Raw genomic sequence first — 17,156 nt, 5'->3', positions numbered from 1 at the left:
GTGCGATACGAGACCATATAATATAATTGTGTCACTCTTCATCATTATGTCGACCGAAATTAAATCGAACAATCGCCGTTTCGCGATTCGCAGCACAATGTGCATTTATACGTATGACAAAAACGAAGATATTGTGTACAGTTAAGAAAAACGTAGACTTTGCGGCGTATCGCAGTTGAGACAACGAGATTTACACGGATGGTCTGCGGGTTATATCCGGGCAGCGGCGCCGAAACCATTCTCTGGTGCGCATAACTGTACGCACGTGGGTGATTAGTCGCGGAATAAACGTCCGGCGATTAAGCGAAACTTTTTTCCGACCTCTCGCCGTCATGTATAAATCGCGGGCTCGTGTGGGTAATGATGAGCGGGTGTGTGAGACCGTTCGTTGTCGTCGACGCAAGGAAAGTGGCGGTAATCTCGAAAACGTGTGTGCGCGGGGCGGTCGCGTACGCTTAACGACCGTATCGCGAGGGATGTGTTTGAGCAGCCTGCGGGACGGCGAGCGGGTGAGACGCTCCGTCGGGGAAGTAGGTATATAATGACTGGTGACTGTCGGAGGGAAGGGGTATTCGATAAATCTACGGAAACTGCAATGATCCCCTCCGCCGGGCCGCGCCAAACCCATCGCTCGCGGTGCTAGGGGTCCTCGACAAACTGTTCCGGCTGCAGTCTAATTCCGGAACGATGCGGCAGCGGTGGACGTCGGCCTATAATTAGTGGCTAAATATCCACCGCCCCTCGTCGAACTCTTTGCGCCCAGGCTAGTCCACGTCGGTCTCTATATATAATTATTGCCGATTAATTAGAACACACACACACACACACATACACCCACGCCAAACACATAAACATAACGTGTGTTTATCCCCACCGCCTAACGACCGTTTAAATTGCGTTGTTTTTAACCCGGCAAGAGCACCAGCTGCTGCAGTTCACGGTAATATATATGCGTAGAGGAGTAAGTCATCAATTTCTGACTTAACCCCGGAGGCGACGCTCGGTGCGTATAATCGCGCGATAATCTGTTAACGCGACCGTTTTTTTTTTTTTTTTGTTGATATTTTGAAAATTTGAAAGCAAAAAAAATGTCAAAACCACATACACTATGTGTATTTAGTAATGACACACTGCGGAATCACACGTACGCTTAGTCCCGAGTGGCGTTGATAATAATATGATACGCACTCGTTATTAGTACCTAGTTGCTTTTTTTACGCAAAATATAAATGTATATGTATATTGTATATATATGTACATACATTACAAAAATATTAGTTTTTTTCTGATAAATAGTTGTATATAACACTATTATGGCTATTGCAAAAAACATCATATTTTTTTCCGAAACCATTTGACATTTCCGTATCTAAATAAAATTATAAACTTGAATTTTAATCGTTTAACGAATCATGCAATTTTATTGTAGGTACTTTGATCGCGTTTTTAGATTACTGCAGTTTCAAATAAAGAATTTATATTATGGTATGTTCTTATTAAACAACATAAACGTAATAATTATTTGATTAATAAGCTTAATTATAAACTCTGATCATTGTTAGAGATTTGAATTAATGGCTCAAAGATCATATAAAGTTCAATGAAAATCGAGTTGACAGACTGACATTTTATGACGAGTAAAAAAGTTCATAAACTGATTAACATCAACCACACACAAATATCCAATGCCTATACAAAAATCAAACTTAAAACCCTGGTGTTATGTCTCTGATATTCAGGTAAAACGTAATTTTATATTTTAAATATTAGATGTAAACATATTAAATAATATAGCTTTAGCTGCATTATAATATTTAATGAGCTAGTCAAGACGTCTGTACCTATTCAAAAATCTAATAGCCAATACACACCATATTTTAATAGTTATATTAGTACGCCACGGTATCCAGTATGATATTTATGATGTCATATTTAGTGATGCAACTAGAAATTAGCCAAGGCCAAAATAATTCAAGGATGTTTTGTATAATTAAATAGTAAAGTTCTTATTACAAGTATAAAACCACATGGAAGAAACCTGAGGATTCTGCCCTACCAGAATTATACGTCCTATATGTTCGGATAAGATATAATTTTATTCTCTAGACAAGATATTACGTTTAGGTATTAAACCAAACGGATCGTTTAATGAATAAGACACTTATTTATTCAAAAACTATATCAATGTTTAAATGATAAAGTTTTTTTCTAACTATTTCTGCAGTTTTAATTCATTTAATGACAACACGCATTTGCAATTCTTTATCACGAATTGGAATATTTGAGGTTAGATTATAACTGAGTATATCAATTTATAAAAATTTCATTTTTAACAAATAACTTATGAAATGTAAATGTTTAAATATTGGTGATCAGAGTGGTACCGGAATACTGCATAAAATGTTAGTCTACTCCGCCCCAAAAACTTTAAATAATTATACAGTTATAACAAATAGACTATTTTTCCGAAATTTGATTTATTTTTAATCAAAATGCTCTGAGTAATATTCTGCTTCTAAAAATTAAATTAAAAATATTTATGTAGTTATTCAAAAGAGTAAAGAATTTACAAAATTAGGTACTACGATAAAAGTTATTATATTGTTCCAATGATGTCATAAAAAGATAGGCAAAAGAAATATTTTCAAAAAATGTTAGTGTCTTCTTTAATAACCACTGTTTACGTTAAACGGATCACTCCGTACATGCAAATACGTAATTTATTGTATATAGCTGCATAATAACATATAAAAGCTAGTTTCAACGTCGGGTCTGCGTCGTTTCAAAGGTCCACGGTGTATGTTTACCGTATAATAGTTATAGGTACGCCATGGTCTCCGGTATAATATTATTATAACGTCGTTTAATATTACGGTGAAGCAGCATGAAAAGAAACTCAGATCGCGACAATGCACGTGACCGTAATATTATGACGCGTGTATAAAAGGTCCTGCGAACAGGAGGGGGTATTGGTCTGAATATAACTTGTAATTTTGTTGACGAGAAGTAATAATTACTATATACGCGTAAACGGAAACTTGCGCATTTACTAGTGAATTATTATATATTATTATGGAGGTTTCACAGTTTATAATTAACCCGCCGAGGTCAGACCAAAAATTTGACACGACAAAGGACTCAAAAAGGGACGGCAGGTAGAAGAGTGTGCGTAGAGATGAAAAAAAATCTAAACAACGACATTTTCCGAGGCCGTTTCAAAGGCGTTTATACCAAAGTATAAAATACGCTACAAAGTGCAGATACCTATACATGTTATACCATCTGCAGTGCATACGCGTATATTGTGTATGAGTATGTGCATAACGTATATGTCACAGTTAAGGTATGAAATGAATTATTAATTTATAATTTAATACATTTTTTTAGTTAAAAAATTTACATTGAAACAAATTGAAATCATATTATCTAGAAATTGTTTGAAATAAGATTATACAGTTTATTTAAAATATTTTAAAAATTTAATCAATTTATTTACAGCCGCCTATATTTTAAACGTGGAACAATAAAATTCCTATTATTAAATAATAGGAATTAAAATAAATAGTTAAAATATAAAAAAATAAAATATTACAAGATAAGCTTTCGTGGCATTTTGGATTAAGTACACAATACTAATATATTATATTATTATTATTATTATTATTATTTTATATTATTATTTTGGACGCGATATGTTCATTCGATAGTTATGATATTGATATTATATATTTAATATTGATTCATGGATGATATTGAAGTATATTTTTAAGTACTTTTTGGCTAAAAGTATCATTTTTATTATATATTATCATTAAATATTAAATATAATAATAAATTTAATCTTCGTACATTCATACTTATCGATTACGAAAACGACACCGCAACCAATATCCTAACTACATTCTATATAAGCGCAATATATAACTAAACAGTCATGAAGAATTCTTAAAATATGTATTTAAATTATCAATTATATTTATTATCGTATTTATTAGGTTAGTGTTTAAAGTATCTAGATTAAAATATCTATTATACTGTAAATTTTAATTAGATACAGTTGATATCATCTATATCGACACCGCGCACCGGTCGTAACGACATATGGGGTATAATGATGTTAATTTCAAGGACCTGGCAAAATTCGGTTATTTATGGGTACATACATAATAAATGGTTATAACGACGTTGGACATAACGACAATATCGGCTAATACGATTTAAAAATTGGTCCGCAACACACATTTTTGTCGTATATAATGACTGCATATTATTATTTTCACAAATGATCGTCTAAATAATATATATTATCAATTACCTACATAGATAGGATACCATTACACAGTTTTTATCAGTAGCGTAGATTGGGCTAAATTGTTAGTGTTTCAATCAGTTTTTAGATTTGACAGACTTGTGGTGGGCTAAACCTTCCACCCCCCTTCCGCTAAAATGTTTAATTTTATTCTAAATTTAAAATTGTAAGTACATAAACTCAACAAAACTATTTTAACGTAAAAAAATTATTGTATTTATTGGTAATTGGTACCTGTATATTACGAATATCCACTAAAAATAGGGTATTAAATTAATTACCCTCAATAAAATATGTATAATTTTCTTAAACATCATATAAATACATAAAATAGAAGAATTCTTTTATTTTATAAAATTAATATTTTAAAAACAATATTAGTTAAATACTCAAGAAATGTATTTGAGTAATCACCACTGACATAACGAAAATCTTTTTTTTTTAATAAAATAACGTTAGGTTAAATATAAGTATAAAAAAAAAAAAAAATCAAATTTGGTTATAACATCTGGCTATAACGACGTATATTTTACAGTCCCTTGACCGTTGTTATAGATGATACAGGCTGTAATTTTAAATCAATATGTTTTTATCGTGATGTATCCTATGGTTGCCACGATTTCGTAACAAATACTGTGTTTATATCTTGGTTTTTAATATGTAAATTGTATTAAACTGAGTACTGAAAAAAATATTTTTATAAATATAGTGAAACATTACATTAACATTGTAGGTAAAATCGAACAACTAATAACAACATTTTAAAAGAATTTCAAATTAAATAGTATATTATTATGCGATACATTTCATGTTTGAATAAAAACGATTGTTTAAGATGTTAAATATTAAAATGTATGTATTTAATATATACGAATATTTTATATTGTATATAGTAAATACACACTATGTTCACAAAAACCGTGTACTCGTATTTTACGCATTACACAATTAATATTGTATTTATGTTTTACTTAAAGTTCACGAATAAGATCATTAATTTTTAATATTATTGTAATAATAATGAATTAGCATGTCAGGTATTTTTATTAAATTTTATGTGAAACGATTCAAAATATTTTGGTACATCCGATGATATTGTAAGTACTATAAAGGGTACAAATGTGAGTAGAAGGACTCAAATAATACAAATTCCAATCATTTGTATGTGCTGTATTAATTTCAGACGTAATTAAAACAAATTAATTAATTTTAAATAAATACATAACAAAATTCGTAAAATTATTTATTATTTTTTTAACATTCACCTCATAGTAATATTTATACTATATAAACATTAAATATTTCAATCTCTCCAATATTTACTCTATATACTGATATAAATTTAAAATTGTATTACTTTTTATACTAAAGTAATATTATTAATTAGCGGTAAAAAATAACATATTTATCAAAACTTCTTTTACAGACGTATTTTAATGCAGCAGTCAAAAAGTAAAAAAGTAATATTAGGAAACATAGTCGTATAATATCATTTAATTTTCATATTACACAGTGGACCAAAAAATGACTTACAATAAGTACATAAATAGTTTATTCAGGATTCTATGGTATCATATTCTTTTTTTGTGAAATATAAATTTATTTCTTAATTGCATATTAAGGAAAATACCAGTATTTTTTACATTTGATCCCCATATTATTCATATTTTGGTTTACTTCCTTTTTTCTTTTCAGAAAAGATATTGAAATGCATTTTTACAGCTTTAAAAGGCGATGATAAATATGCTGAAAAAATTATTTATCAAACATTTAAAAGTTAATACATTAATTATTGTTCTGCTTAGAATTTGATACGCACAAAACACATCGTTGTAAAATTAATAACAATATTTATCACATATCTAAGAATCTATTATGTGAGATATTATTTTTTTAAATATTATCTAGTTCACGACAAAAGAATCACTTTCGAAAAACGGTACTCCAGATTAATATAATGCTGTTATATTATAGTAAAGGCATACTTAAATTATGCATCTGAGTTCTGAATTTACGCCATAAACCGTTACTACGCATTTATAATCTGACAGTTCTCCTCGTTCTGTGGTACCCAGTTTTAACGAGAGTGACGTAGTGGTTTTTAGGAGCTAAACGCTTGTTGCCCTATTATGCTCGACACGATTATCGTGAAAAATATAAAGGAAAAAGGAGAAAAAAATTTTTCATCCGGCTTACCGCCAATTTTGGGTGTGACAAAAAGTTTAAATTAATCGTAATTTATACGACGGTTCCGGATCAACACGCAGTGAAAGCCGAAAGATGCCGTTGCAGTGAGCTCTGTAATCTGAAAGAACGACAGCCTTATGTAAACGCATTATACTCTGTTATACGAACAGAGGGAAAAACTTCCGTAAACTCTTCATACACTCTTACGTATTAGTCCTTCATAAATCGAGTGCACACTTTTCGGTTGAAAGTTCTCACCGTTTTTGTTGTAGACAACAACATTTGAATAAATTAACAATATAGGACGAGGCATATAAGTAGCAAGAAAAATTTAACCAGGAAAATTTAAAGAATCTTTCTTTTGTGAACAATGCAATAAATAGTATAAATATATGTATATTTTAAACGAATTGAGTTCAAACTTAAAAAAAAAAGAATTAAAAAAATACTGTCTGATGCATATACCATATTATAATATGTTACACAATACATGTTTTTGGACATTTTAGACATTTTAAATATTAATTTAATATACGTACTGTAGAGAAACATAATAACAAATTTTCAAAACTTTATTTGTTTTTTTAGGTTAAACTATGTTTCTAATTAAAAAAACTTTTTATTTATATTTTTTAAATAATATTTATGTATTTAATTTTTATAAGCTACACCTAAACATCATTTCAAATATTAATAGTTAATGTGCTATATAAATACAATATTTAAGTTAAATAAACCTATACATTTTAACGAATGATGACTTGATTCAAAATTAGTAAGTAATTTAATCATAACATTTCAAGGACTATGTTATACGCGTACACGCAGGAAAGTTGCATATACAATGCGCCGTCGATAAAAAAATTGTATCTTCAAAGTATTGAATACCTTAGTATCTACGTATTATTATTGTTTTCGTCTACGTGTATTGATTGAATATTTTCCTATTAAACATTGCACGATTATTAATTTTTTTTTTTTAACTTGTGTAAAAGGGATAAAAAGAATAAATATTTATGTATTAATTTAAGCTATATACAGTGGTATATTATGTTATAATATGATTAGGACAAAGGACTTGTAACATTTGCATATTTATTTATTAAAATCATAAAAATGTCAAAGTAAGAAAAAAATACTTATAAGCTATGATTAAGCAAATTTTGCTTATAAAATCATATTTTGAGTTTTTTTTTTTTGCTTTTAGAAGGCATTTTTTTTTTTTTTTTTTAATTATATACTTTTTTGTACATATTTTAATTAATTAATAATTTTATCAATCATATTTTTGCGTGACAAATATATATGAAAATATGTATATTCATAAATATTTATTTTTTATTTTTAATACAGCTTTAAAGATAAAATTATGTAAAATAATTGTATAATTATTGTTGCTAAAAATAATTAAATTCTTCAAGTACAATCATACAACGTAGTTTTCATTTTAATCTATAATGCTTTAAATTGTATATACGTTTAGTCAAAGTGACCCAATATGTGCAGTGTTCCTGCGTTATCTTATAAAAATATAGCTTAAGCAAACGGTTATCTTGGTGTTCCACCTCGTATATTATACTTATTATTATAATATTTTATCATTTTATTTATCAATGTAAAACTTTTCTATTACCGCTAATAACCTGTAACATACTTAAACATTAGTTTCTATATCGTGTAACTGTTGTACATTCATTGTAGGTATATACTATTATTTCGTATAGTGGATACTAATTAGTAACTGCTATATTATATTATAAACTTGAATCAATAACTTCACAATCTAAACTCTATAAAGCTATATGTGGTTTACTATAGCGGAAATTTTGCCGTACATTTATTTTCATACCGATTAAACACTATATACATTACATGACTAATGACTATAAGTGTATAAACAATAACGTAGCTTACGTAGATATATAGTACAACGAGAAATTGTGTATTTAAAAGAAATATACTCTATTGTTTTCAATTACAATTATATTTGCATTATATTTATATTTGTTTTTTACAGAGATTTCCATGGTATAATAGGTAACCGACGTAGGTACAGGTAATACGTCGATTTTATAAAAAAAAAAAAAAAAAAAAAAAAAAGGTAATACGTCGGGGCATACAATTTATGAATCGAAAAACGTCTACATTAAAAAAAAAAAAAGGAACACGATATAAAACATAAAAATATTTAGCTACGACCGTTTTAGATATTGTGTAATTCAAAAATTATACACAGTACCCAATAATTTCTGTAACATAATTATTAAATATTATGAGTGTGCGTCGACCTTTGTGGGAAACGTATATAAATCATGTTTAGTAAGGTATAACAATATTTAAAAAAATCATAAATAATCCAAAAAATTAGGAATATTACACAATATTAAATCTTAACACTTGTGTTTTAAATGTAACTTAAATTTTAAAGCGCCCATAGCCAGTTTGAGTTTAGCTCTTTTGCAACTTTTATAATTTTGTTGTTCCGTCAAATATTGTTGACCTGTGTAATTTTGTTAAATGCCATTTTCCATAATACATTAATATAAATAAATAAATAAAAATATGTTATCTTTTTTTCGTATACTCGCAAGTAACAGTATTATTTCAAGTCATATCATGTTACATTGAATTGTATTCATTTTGAGTTAGCAGTATGGTCTTACCGTCTTTGACACCACATCGGCGCACAATGACCCAAAATACAAGTACAGCTCCGAGTTTAAAACAAATTATAAAAATCTGTACAGTTTAAATCATAACACCTATTACCTATGGTGTAAAAGTAAGTCAGTAAAACAATTGTCGATATATAATAATAATAATAAAATAATCGCGAATTTGTATTTTCACTTTTCAGTAATGTGTTATAACTATGCGTTTATTTGTTCAGTAGCCATTTTTTAAGTGGTAGTTGTCGATTATAATATACAGCTGTTATATATATATATATATATATATATAAGACCTCGTTATAATTATACTCATTTCTTTTTTTTTAATTATAGATAATCATGTACGAGTAATTGTAATGTTTAATCATGGCGTTTTAGAAAAATTGTGTATATAAGTATTTCCAATTTAGCAGCTCTCAATAATTCTTACAGCATTATTGTTAAATATTATGTGTGTATACTGTATACTATGTATAAGTACTTATTGTACGGAAGTATAAAAGTAAACAGATAAGATCGATAAAAATCGAATTTTATAGAAATTTTTAATGGTGGAATATTATAATATTACCATAATAGTATACACCACAATAGCATATTTTCGTAAAAACAAAGTAGTGGATGAGTGGAAGTGAGCTTTGCATGTTTTACACGAAATAAAATACAAACCTATATAGTGATTTCGAATTGCAGCTGTATCTTATATAAGAAGCACGGTAATAATAAACGAGACGGTGCGCGCGTGGCGCGTGTAGACGAAAGTTTTGCCGAACCAAAAGTATGATAATTAACAATTAAAAAATTAGCACCGACTTTGCGCTATTTTCACGTAGTTGATTAATAGGAACGCGTGTCACCGTGTATAATTACACGCGAGCGTGCCGTATTTATGTTATAAACGAAGAGCTACGTTATTATTACGCGTCGTTAGCGCGCATACTTACACCCACGTACACACCTCTCCCCCAACACACACACACACATAAAAACTTACTCGAGATGCGATGATTATTCCCAGTAGTTCAAAGGTGTGCATGCAACTCTCTTCCTCTTCTGAAATCTCACGAATATAACAATAATAACTGTAATAATTATTATTATAACAACGATGACGATGATATTCACCGTCGTAATTTCCGTCGAGCGAGTTTGGCGCTCGCACATCCCTCATCGCGGCCGCCCGACTTTATGGCCCAAGTTTGACCGGCTGGCGCTCCAAAGTGTCCACGAACGGCAATTAATTCGATGAATAACGACCGGCTCGTACGTTATAATATCGTATATTTGCGTACCGCAGCGGCCCACCATCCGGTACATCCGGCACGCAACGATAATAATATACAGCTAGTACACACCAACCCCACTCACCCATCCCTTCCGAGAGCTCGTTGAGACTGGTCGGCGCGTTCTCGCGACGAGAGTTCGGATTTGTTGGAAAACTTGATGTGAAATTTGCTGTTAGAAATAAAATATTTAAAATCTGACCTAACCTGTTGTGCCGCAGTCGATTCAAAAAAATGACGCGAGCGCTTTCCAAACAATCGTATAAACTATCAACATTTTTTTTTTTTAAATGTGTGTAAAGATTATATCAAAGTAATTTACGAGATATCCCGTTATCGATAATGTTTGTATCTATTATTGGTTTTTGCATAATTCGGAAACCATTTAAAAATCATAAAAACTAAATACATATTTACTTATACTGATTAGTCGAATATTGGTCCAAAATGATTTTCTATAGCAAATATACCAATTATTACAAAACTCATAAAAATATTAGCTAAAATGATAAGAAATATCAAAATTTAGTTTTACAACCTAACCTAGATAACATTAAAGATTTTTTTTATAATAGATAATTTTATGCTAAATTATACTAGTTAGTAGTTAGCAATTAAAACTGTTCTTCAATACTATAGATTTTTATACGTAAACTTAGGAACATAATAAATTTGTATTTTTTAAACTATCTGAATTATATATATATATGTATATCTACCGATCGGTTTATTGTTGAAAATATAATAGCTGCACGGACACAAAAATAATGTAAAATATACTAAAAATTAATGTAAATGCCGATCTATAAGTCTATTGTGTAACTCAAAATTTCACAGTAGCCAAGCCTACTAAATAATTAATAATTTTTAAAATACAAATAGGTTTACCTAATACATATGATAATAAAAATGTGTATAAATACTTAGTGGCTAGTATAATTGTAAAGCCTATATAGCTAATGTAGTACCTAATATACTTAAATAATAAATTTTATCTTTTTCAACCGGGTTTTTAATATAATAATTATAATATATGAGTAAAAAGCAAGAGAAAACATATTATATTATTTGTAATTTTAACGTAACATACATATTTTATACACTTGTTAGAAAAAATATGATTGTATAGCTAGAAAAAGATGTATTCTAGGAAATTATTATTAGGCATTAAAAATTTGAATAACAAAATAATGAGTTTCTCAAAATAATTTAAACATAAAAACTTTTAATAATTTTTTGGTTTTAATATTATTGAACATATTTATTGAATTCGTTATAAATTATAAATGGTTGGAAGAATTTGCTATTATTTAGGCAAATTCGTTGAGTATTTAAGTGCAAGTACTTCTAAATTAACGTTTTTACTATATATAATATATATTATGTAGGTACGTATAGTATGTTTCATTAAACATGTATTTTATATTACATACGAATACGTTTAAACTTTAAAATACATAAAAGTAAACAAAGGTTTGTTGATATTTCTAACATAAAGTAATCAACTATTAGAAGGAAAAATGACGAAAATTGAAAAAAGAGAGAAAAATAGGAAATTTATCGTTTTAAAAAAAAATGTATTATAAAAAGAAAATACTAGGTATTGATTCAAAAAAATAATTTATTTTATTCACATCATACAACTTATAAGTTAAATGTGAAAAACGGTAAAAACTATTGCTCATAAAAAAAGCAGTAATTTATAGTGAAAATGCGTTTTATTTCGATTAAGAAATTCTTAACAGAATGATTGAATGAGGTCATGAGGATTGTTAGTAATTTAGAATATCCAAATTACATATCAAAAATTTTGCATATCATCTCTTAAAAGAATTTATTTGATTTAAATGCCATTACTTATAAAATGTTTATATTTATTATACAATTTTATTAATTTTGTTTAATATTATATTTTTAATTAAAAACGTTGAGTTGCATTACTATCAGAAGTCAGTTATAACAGATTCTTTGCAAATATTTGATTAAAGAAAAATTATACTTGAATTTTATAATAATTTATAGTTAATAACATATTTTTAATATTAAATTTAATCACCATTTTTTATATTTCTCATATGACTTGATATAAAACTATATAAGAATATACATTTTGATTGTTAGAGGAATTAAACCTACAAATTCTATATTTAAAAATGTTAAGTTAATTTTTTTTTATAACTTTCTATACATAAAATTAATAAAACTAGGTTTTATCAGTAAAATGTTGTATTTATAAAAATTAATAATATATATTATAAGCTGTATAACCCGATTCTACTCGGAATATACTAAAATTAACAATTATAAGATACGGACTACAGATGTATTTCAGTTTTAGTGTACAATTCATGAAGAAATCGTTATCAATGATCAATGTAGCTTACTTTGTAAACAAATTCGACCAAGATGAGAAACTGCCTGTGGCTAATTGGATATAGAACTTTGCATAATTTCAATCGTAGTCAAAACTACTCTCTGTATTTTCATAATGTCTCCAAGAACAATTGTCCATAAACTCTGTTGAGTAGTTTTTAAGTAGGTATAAATGTTAAAAGTATACATTTATTAATATATATATTATATATAGATTATAATATTAAAGTTTTTTTGACCTCTTTAACCAATAGATAGCACATATTATATATAACCCACTAGTATTAAATTTTGGTGAGCCAAAACTAAATTCTTGTGCAAGTCACCTATATGGGTTTAAAAAAATACGAAACTATAAACACTCTTTGAGTCTCAAGGAATATGTGTGCAAAATTTGGTGCAAATTGATTCAGTAGTTTTCGAGAATATTGAATACCTACTAAAAAATGCACAAACATTTCTATGTATGTTTAATAACTAGTCAATATTATCTAGTATTACCGGAATATAAATAAAACTAAGATGAACAATTCACTTGTGGATGAATGATTTATAAATTGAATAATCGACCTATCCTTCTTGTTTTCTTTCAGTTGAAATATTCTCAATCACTTTTTTTTTTTCAAAATCGATTTAGGGTGTTTTAAATATACAAACCTCAACTACACACTTTGCCTCTTAAATACAATAGCTGATACTATGTTTTAGATTAGGTTTATTAGCGCAAATTACAAAATATTAAACAATACAGCAACGAAGCTACAACCCCCTTCTCCCATATTTTTTAAGGAATCTGTTGATATAATTCTTATTGAAAACAGTTTTGTAGTATTTTGGAATATAGAGGACATAGAAAAAAAACATTTAGTTTTTAATACTCTAAACTGATATATTATAAAAATTTTATATAATATTATCCGACCTCCACGACGTTACTTATGTTATTCGGACAAATCGTTTTAGTGGATCGCACGCAAATCAGAGGTGTTATTTTTTTTTCACACACTGCAGTCGCAGTTAGAATAATGTTCTATGTCCTGAGATAAGTAAAAAGGATGGAAATAACTATAACGCGGTGCACGAAAGAAAAATTATATAAAAACAAAATCATCGGAGAAAAAATTTGCAAGAGCCGGTCATTTAAAGGCATAGTAATAATAATAATAATATTAATAGACTTTGGAATCGCAAAGAAACATAATACGCAATGGTCGCCGAAACGAAAAAAATAATAATACGAAAAGATTTAACGATATAATATAATGGACGTCGTACAAGTATTTTATTATTATTATGAAATTCGTCGTAAAATATCGTAAAGATAAAAAGGAGCCAGTGTATGAAAAAAAAAGCTGTAGGCGGTTAGGCGAGCGTTCGCGCGCGCGTGTATGTATGGGTACAGTTCGTGCGTAGATGTGTGTGTGTGTGTGGTGGGGAGTGCGCGCACCCCCTCGTGGTTGGTTTTTTGGGAGGGGGGCAGAGAATTGTGGACGGGCTGGGCGGGGGTGGCGGTAACGAGGAGTTTGGGCGGAAGAAAAGGAGGCGCCCCAAAAGTCGGGTACTGGGTGAAAACTCGCCCACGGGAACCGCCGGATATGGGTCACCCGGCGATAGACTGTCCGCGGCGTCGCGGTGCACGTGGGCCAGCCGGGCGGAGCGTGAGCGCGTCAAGGCGCCCGCGCTCGCCGTCTCGGGGTTACGCCCACCGTGTGGGCTTCGACAAAAGTGCGCGACGACGGCGCGTCGGTCCGGTGACCGCAGTCACCGCCGGCACGCTGTTTGGACGGCACGCGGCCTGCGCCTCCACGAGACCTCTGCGACACAGTTGACGACCAAACAACTCGCACGCGTTCGAAAAGGCATTGCGACTCGCAAAACTTTAATAAATATATTTAATTATTATATTTATCACAAAACCAGGTGAGATTCATATATTTCTATACATTGTTATTGGTATTTATTGATTGTACGACAACTTTTGAAATCCACTTCGTGTCTTACCGCACTATACGAACGCGTAATGGGTATACATTGTTCCTAAAAAGGAGTAGTTTTGCGGTCTATTTTATTTTTATTCTAATGGTATAAAATTTTCGTTGCGAATAACCAACGTCCAAAATTCTTAAATTTCAAAAAACACGACTATTATTTTTCTGATTTGTTCGACGATATTTTACTATTACAATATTTAATTATTCATTAATAAAATATATTTAATATAATTTAAAACCTTGCCTTTGTGCTTCAATAACTTAAATGCTATACACATTTTTCAACATCGAAATTATATGCATTATTAAGATTAGAATTCGTGACATAAGCTTTTTTTCACCTTTAGCACATACATATGACCAACCTAGATATTATGGTCTGAGTAATTTCATTTAGGTTCCGGATAGTTTTTAGTATCGTTAGAAATTTAGTCAATAGTATAAGACTTTTAGTCTCGAGTTGGTGGTATTTTTAGTATATTGAAATACCAGTTTAATGCAATCTTATTGTTTTATATTTTTTCATCAACCGCTATAGATGTACATTTCAAATGTGAATTATGAATGATATTTTTGATACGAAATCGGATGTAGGTTTATGACGTTTATTTAAATTATTTTTTAATTCGTTTATCTTTTATCTTGATCATGAATAATCGGTATTATTAAATTTTTATGTTATATAATTGAAATTTCGCGCTATAAATTCCACAAGTTTACTGTAGATATTTGATTTGAAAATGTTAGTGCTGCATAGATTTCTTGTGATTTGATGACAGAGGAAAATATTCTGTTAAGTAGTATTTTGTATGTTGGTTACTATAATGTTTATGGTTTAATGTAAACAATTAAATTATCGAAAACTTGTATAACTTATAACTTATAAAGCTATATACGTGATTTTTTTAAAAATAAATATGCTTTAATTCATTAATAAATACACAGATATATTGTATACATTAATTTTGTTTTTAAAAGTAAGACGTATGTTTTGTATTTGTAATTTTTTATACTAAAATTGGAAAAATTAAACTTTGTTTTATCATCGAATTCAGAAAAGTAGTGTCCTGTTTAAAAAATTGATTTTTAAATATCAAAAATAACTAGTAGAATTACCAAAAAATTTGTCTCAAAATTGGTTTCAGTTTAAAAAAAAAAATGTTATAGCACGTGTTTAGAAATATTTCGATTTCAAATATTTTTTATTTCGTAACCGAATACAGGTGGTTACTTTATTCGATGATCAATTTTTTTCTATGGTATTTAAAGAGTTAGTTTTTAATTTCTTTGTGATAGCTAATTTCTTAATTTCTTACTATTAGTTTATGTATTTGCGAAAGAAACCTGCGAAAGACTTGGACTATTAATTCAAAGGTTGACAAAATTGTTTGAAAAAAGAATATAACATATATAAAACATATATGTGCCTACCTACTATTATAATATATTTATTGATGACTGTGTAGTTTTAAATTACCTTTACATAATATAGCTAACATAATATTCAGAAATAGATGTTAAAAGTTAAAACATATTATATATTATATAGTAGAAATAACGAGGTATATTAAGATATTAGAATAAATATAACGACTGTTAACTTTAGTCAGGTTTATTTAATGTATAAGGAAGTAAAAACTAAAAATTTAAGATAAAAATGTTTATAGTGTATTTGTTCTGAAAACAAATATTTTAATAGCATCATTGATGTCGTATACTTTGAACGGTTTACGCTAAAGTTTAGTTGTAATAAAATCGTGAAAATGGAATTTTCTTTTTTTAATAGTTATAATCACATATTATTAGAGTAATACGTATATTTTTTTAAATATAATATATTAACTACCTGGGTTTTATTTGTATGAGTGTAAATTCATACTGTACAACCCATTGAGGTACTATGTTGTTTTACTTAAAAAATTCAAACGACGATTTAAAAAGTGAATATAATTTATCATTTTATAAAAATTGACATTGGAAAAACAGCTGATCAAAAAAAAAGTAGAATAATACATTTAATGGTTTTTTAATAATATTAAAAACTACAGTTCGTTGTGCCTGGCATAAAATTGTTTACTTTATAGTTTATTCTGCGTACTACAGACGTGATCAACAATTAGTTACTATTATTACTAAGTTAAACATAATACATTCATTTATGATTTATAAGTACTTATTTAATTAAAAATAATGAATGATAGTAGCTAAAATCAAGTCAAAATATTATTTTGTCTGCTAAAAATTTAGAAATCTCGTACCCAGACAAAATTCTTCATAGTGGTTTTGTTTCTAATATACTCTAATAATCTAGCCATGATATTAATTTTCCAATTATGTCATA

The 17,156-nt window shown here is 28.6% G+C and overlaps 1 protein-coding gene across 3 annotated transcripts in view; it reads left to right on the top strand.

Moving 5' to 3' along the window:
• Positions 1–14,583: 14,583 nt before the first annotated feature.
• Positions 14,584–17,156, top strand: part of LOC112602585 (LIM domain transcription factor LMO4.2-like) — a 66,530-nt gene continuing 63,957 nt past the window's right edge. For 2 of the 3 annotated variants that reach the window (XM_025350748.1, XM_025350747.1), the window contains exon 1: positions 14,666–14,744. The gene's annotated coding sequence lies outside the window, so the exon portion shown is untranslated. Of the gene's footprint in view, positions 14,745–17,156 lie in introns of all 3 variants that reach the window. The other variant, XM_025350749.1, reaches the window with a different exon arrangement.

Source organism: Melanaphis sacchari, unplaced genomic scaffold (genome assembly GCF_002803265.2).
Source record: "Melanaphis sacchari strain LSU unplaced genomic scaffold, SCAv2.0 Contig8_pilon_pilon, whole genome shotgun sequence".
Lineage (NCBI taxonomy): Eukaryota > Metazoa > Arthropoda > Insecta > Hemiptera > Aphididae > Melanaphis > Melanaphis sacchari.
The sequence above is the reverse complement of the archived record's forward strand: the minus strand, read 5'-3'. Positions and strand labels throughout refer to the sequence as shown.